Source organism: Eumetopias jubatus, unplaced genomic scaffold (assembly GCF_037043125.1).
Source record: "Eumetopias jubatus isolate StellerSeaLion01/CBP00866 unplaced genomic scaffold, mEumJub1_p1.0 scaffold_11, whole genome shotgun sequence".
Classification (NCBI taxonomy): domain Eukaryota; kingdom Metazoa; phylum Chordata; class Mammalia; order Carnivora; family Otariidae; genus Eumetopias; species Eumetopias jubatus.
The window spans coordinates 97,782,521-97,788,609 of record NW_028274817.1 but is presented as its reverse complement, the minus strand read 5'-3'; positions in this window follow the sequence as shown (position 1 = coordinate 97,788,609).

The window sequence follows — 6,089 nt, the reverse complement described above, 5'->3', positions numbered from 1 at the left end:
TTAATAACATTGTTATTAATAACAAACATATTGTTATCTAATATTAAGTGAATTGTGGGATTTCTCTTTGGAACCACTTTCAACAATCTTCTTAACATCCCAGTTAGGATTATAGCTCCCTGGTAAACAGAGGAATTGCCCTCCAAAAATTCATCTATTATCTATTTATTCATTTATTACTCATCTATTATCCATCTATTTGTGATGGTTTTGAAATTTAAGACCCTCTCCTAAAATAATGAAATAATAATATAGCATGTCATTCTTTATTTGTGGCCTGACATAAGCACTGAATTATTTACTCATTCTAGTGTTCTTGCATACACTCAATAGACTTAAATAAGTGAAGAAACTACATACAAGTATCAGTACTACTATTAAAGTAGTGCTGTCCTGGGTGTTATATGCAACTAATGAATCGCTGAACACTATATAAAAATCTAATGTAGTGTACTATGTGCTGACTAACTGAATATAATAAATAAAATAAAAAAGTATTGCTGTCTTCAAAGAGAAAGAAAGCACACACAATTTAAGCCACTCGGGGTTAAATTCTTGTCTGGTAATTCTAGTTTTCTGACTTATAAATGAGGTAAATATCTTACTAAACATTTTGAACTATAAAACAATCACATAATTGATGGTAGTGGGGGGCAGGGAGTAATAGACATTAGAGACCCTGTCAAGCTGCAAAGGAAATTACATAGCTAAATGAATCCTCATCAAATCCTGAGTTAGAGTTTTCACCATAAACACTGCTATCACCTACTAGATTTTATTTTAAGCAGTAATCAAGGAATCAGAGTTAAGAAGGTAACAACCTCTTCTTTTGTATATTCACTGTCACTACTTTTCTTTATATAAGTATAGGCCATAAATTAATTAATAATAATGAAGTAATGGAGCCAAATAATAGGGAAATTGTAAGGTAGCAAAAAAATTAAATATTAAGCAGCAAAAAAATGAATTCTTTTTTTTTAAGACTTTATTTATTTGGGAAAGCGAGAATGAGAGACAGAGAGCATGGGGGGCGGAGGGCCGGAGGGAGAAGCAGACTCCCCGCCGAGCAGGGAGCCCGCTGCGGGACTTGATTCCAGGGCTCCAGGATCATGTACTGAGCCAAAGGCAGTCACTTAACCAACTGAGCCACCTAGGTGCCCCAAAAAATGAATTCTTCATCTTAATTTTCTCCCCTTTAATTATACTGAAGTGTCCTCAATATTATAAATAGCCATGTGAAATTTAAACTCTAATTATTTGTGTATATAAAAATTAATGAGAGAAATTATGTTTAAATCCTACCACTAAGTCGGCTTTAAGTGAAAATAGATCACTGATGATAAAATATGAATGAATATACAAGATTACAATACACTGAGAATATGATAAATTTCTGTACAGCAAAGAAAAATTATACTGATCATACATAGTTGCCCAAAATAATAATCAACAGAACCCATTAGAGCTTGCTGCTTGTCATCATTTTTACAGATTATATGTTTGATTCAATAGATAATTTGCAGTTTATGAAAATCTCGATTTAAATTATAAATCAAAAGATATCATTCTTTGGTTTGAATAACTCTTTTTACAAATTCCACAAATATTTTCCACCCTATGCTTGTCATATTGACATCTCAAAATTTCTAAAAATGAACTCATTATTTTACTGTAAACATGCATTCCTCCGCTACATTTAAAAAATATTGATCCATGCCTTTACCATATGCCTAGTAGAAATGAGACATAAAGCACTATCAGAGAAACAAGTTGGAGGCCAATATCAGTAAGCCAGTAAATTAAGTCTCATGGGTAAGTAAAATATAATGTCCAACATGGCTATGGAAAATTAGAAATAAGTCTATTAGGGATCAGAAATCCAGGAAGAGGACAGTAAGCACTTATTCAGACAAGCAAGGGAGGAAAACAGCATGCATGAATATCAGGAGCCAGCAATGCCCACGGTACATTTTCACAGACTTAAATCTGGTACAGTTTTTTAAAGGTCCTTCCTCTGGGAAAAAGGACAACACCCCTTCATTTAAATAATCACTGATTCCTGTCAAGTCTGTCTTCATAAAGTCTTTTTAGTCCATTCCCTTCCCTCCACTCCTACTTCTAGAGTCATATCTCACCTTCCCTTCGTGGTTGATTCAAAAGTCTCTTATCAGGGTTCTGTTCCTTCGATGTTTCCCCATTCTAGAGTATCCCACATACAAGCTGACAAATTTAAATTCAATGATTAATCCCCTTCCAATAAACTCGCAGTGGCTTCCCCCAAATTACAGAAAAAAAGACCATATTCCCTAGCTTGCAGGTATAGGTTTTCTTTTTTAAATTAATTAATTAATTCTGTTTAATTTGAGTATAGTTGACACACCATGTTGCATTAGTTTCGGATGTACAACCTAGTGATTTGACAAGTTTATACACTGTGCTATGTTCACAAGTGTAACTACCATCTGTCCCATTATATTGTTATTACATTGACTGTATTCCTTATGCTCTCCTTTTTGTTCCTGTGACTTATTCATTTCATAACTGGAGGCCTGTATCTCCCTCTCCCCTTCACCCACTTTGCCCATCCCCCATCCCCCTCCCCTCTGGCAACCATCAGTTTGTTCTCTGTATTTATAGTTCTGATTCTTTTTGCTTATTTTTTATATTCCATTTATGAGTGAAATCATATGGTATGTCTTTCTTTGACTTACTTCACTTAGCATAATTCCCTCTAGATGTATCAATGTTGTCTCAAATGGCATGAGCTCATCCTTTTTTATGACTGTGTAATAGTCTATTTTGTGTGTGTGTGTGTGTGTGTGTTTATAGCTACACACACACATTTTCCTTATCCATTCATCTATTAATGAAAACTTAGATTTCTCCCATGTCTTGGCTACTGTAAATAATGCAATAAACAGAGATGCATATATCTTTTTGAGTTAGTGTTTTTGTTTTCCCTGGGTAAATGCCAAATAGTGGAATGACTGGATCTTATGGCATTTCTATTTTTAATTTTTTGAAGAAAAGCCATCCTGTTTTCCACAGTGGCTGCACCAGTTTGCATTACCACAAACAGTACACCAGGGTTCCTTTTTCTCCACATCTTCACCAAAATTCATTGTCATTTTGATTGTAGCCATTCTGACAGGTGTAAGGTGATATCACATTGTGGGGTATTTTTTAAGTTTTTATTTAAATTCCAGCTAGTTAACATACAATGTTATATTAGTTTCAGATGTACAATTTACTGATTCAACACTTCCATACATCCCCTGGAGCTCATCATGACAAGTGCACTCCTTAATCCCCATCACCTATTTAACCCATCCCCCCACCTACCTCCCCTCTGGTAACCATCAGTTTGTTCTCTCTAATTAAGAGTCTGTTTCTTGATTCATCTCTTTCTCTTCTCTTTTTTCCCTTTGCTCATTTCTTTTGTTTCTTAAATCCCACATATGAGTGAAATCATATGGTATTTGTCTTTCTCTGACTTATTTTGCTTAGCATTATACTCTCTAGCTCCATTCACGTCATTGTAAATGGAAAGATTTCATTCTTTTTGATGGCTAATATTCCATTGTATATATATATATATATATATATATATATATATATATATACTACTTCTTCTTTACCCATTCATCAGGCAATGGACATGGGCAACTTCCATATCTTGGCTATTGTAAATAATGCTGCTTCTAAATATAGGGGTGCATGTATCCCTTTGAATCTGTATTTTGGTATTCTTTGGGTAAATACCTTGTAGTGCAACTGCTGGATTGTAGGGCTGTTCTTTTTCAACTTTTTGAGGAACCTTCATACTGTTTTTCCAGAGTGGCTGTACCAGTTTGCATCTCCACCAACACAGCAGGAGTGTTCCTTTTTCTCCACATCCTTGCCAACAGCTGTTATTTTTTTGTGTTGTTGATGTTAGCCATTCTGAAAAGCATGACGTGATAGCTCATTGCAGTTTTGATTTGTATATCCCTAATGGTAGGTGATGATGAGTTGTATGACTTCTTTATATATTTTGGATATTAACCCCTTATCAGATATATCATTTGCAAAAACCTTCTCCCATTTAGTATGTTGTCTTTTTGTGTTCTTGATGGTTTCCTTTGTTGTACAAAAGCTTTTTACTTTGATGTAGTCCCAAGAGTTCATTTTTGCTTTTGTTTCCCCTGTTTTAGGAGACATATCTAGAAAATTGTTCCTATGGCTGATGTCAGAGAAATTACTGCCTGTGCTCTCCTTTAGGATTTTTATGGTTTCAGGTCTCACATTTATATGTCTTTAACTCATTTTGACTTTATTTTTGTGTATGGTGTTAGAAAGTAGTCCAGTTTCATTCTTTTACACATAACTATGCAGTTTTCCCAGCACCATTTATTGAAAAGACTGTCTTCCCCACTGTATATTCTTGCCTCCTTTGTCACAGATTAACTGACCATACAAATGTGAGTTTATTTCTGGGGTCTCTATTCTGTTCCACTGATCTGTGTGTCTATTTTTGTGCCAGTACCATACTGCTTGGGTTACTACAGCTTTGTAGTATATCTTAAAATCTGCAATTGTGGTAACTCCAGCTTCCTTCTTCTTTCTTAGGATTGCTTTGGCTATTTGGAGTCTTCTGAAGTTCCATACAAATTTTAATATTATTTGTTCTAGTTTTGTGAAAAATGCTGTTGCTACTTTGATAGGGATTGCATTGAATCTGTAGATTGTTTTGGGTAATATGGACATTTTAATAATATTAATTATTCTAATCCATGAGCATGGAATATTTTTCCATTTGTTTGTATCATTTTCAATTTCTTTCATCAGTGTTTTATAGTTTTCAGAGTACAGGTCTTTTACCTCCTTGGTTAAATTTATTCCTAGGTATTTTATTCTTTTTGGTGCAAACGTAAATGGTGTCTTTTTTTTTTTTTTTTTATTTCCCTTTCGGCAACTTTGCTATTTGTGTGTAGAAACACTACCAATTTCTGGGTATTTTGTATCCTGCTACTTTACTGAATTTGCTTATTACTTCTAGTAGTTTTTTGGTGGAGTTAAGGGTTTTCTATAATAGTATGTCATCTACAAAGAGTGACAGTTTAACTTCTTAACAAAATATTACCAAACCACAAACGATACATTAAAAAGATCGCCATGATCAGGTAGGATTTATTCCCAGGTTGCAAGGATGGTTCAATATTCACAAATCAGCCAATGTCATATATCACATCAACAAGACAAAGGATAAAAATCATATGATCATGTCAATAGATGCAGAAAAAGCATCTGACAAGATTCAATATTGATTCATGAGAAAAACTCCCAACAAAATTGAGTTAGAGGAAACATACCTTAACATAATATGTCTTCTTTCATTTGAGTTGAAACTTCCTTTTCTTCTTCATCCCCATATTCTACCTAAAGCAGACTACTCACTATTTCATAAATATGCCCAGAAGTGTGATACTGTTATCTCTACTCTTGACTTACTCTCAATTATACCTTGCTTATAATGATCACTCCTCAGCAACATTTGAGAGCAGGAACTTAGGCCTTGTTATCTTTATATTCCCAACATGGCCTAGTGTTGTATGGCTGGAAGTTAAAGAAATGTGTTGAGATAGAGCTTTCATTCTGTGTTTTTGGAAAGAAATATTTCTACTATGTATGACAGGTCAGAGTAAGGTGTTGTCTAAGAATAACAAATTTCTTTTGAGTAAGTTAGGTTCAAGCCTTTAGTTCTATCCAACTCCATGCCAAGTACAAAATTGTATGCAGCATAATAATGAAGTAGGAAAAAAAGGATTTCAGTAAAAGATGAAAAAGCAATGAATACTAACAAACTAAATTAAAAAGAGAATTTTTTTTTTTATCCTTAAAAGGAATGGGATACATATCAGTGTGACATTGAAAATCTCCTTAGGAAAAAATAAAGATCCAGAAAAGTATATGACTTACTGCTAAGAGGCTAAATTATTAAAGGTATAATATTACCTGTGACATTTTTTATATTTATGAACTTAATATATAATGTTCTATATATTATTCAAATGAAATTTCTTACTTGTCACATGATTAGGTAAGTATTA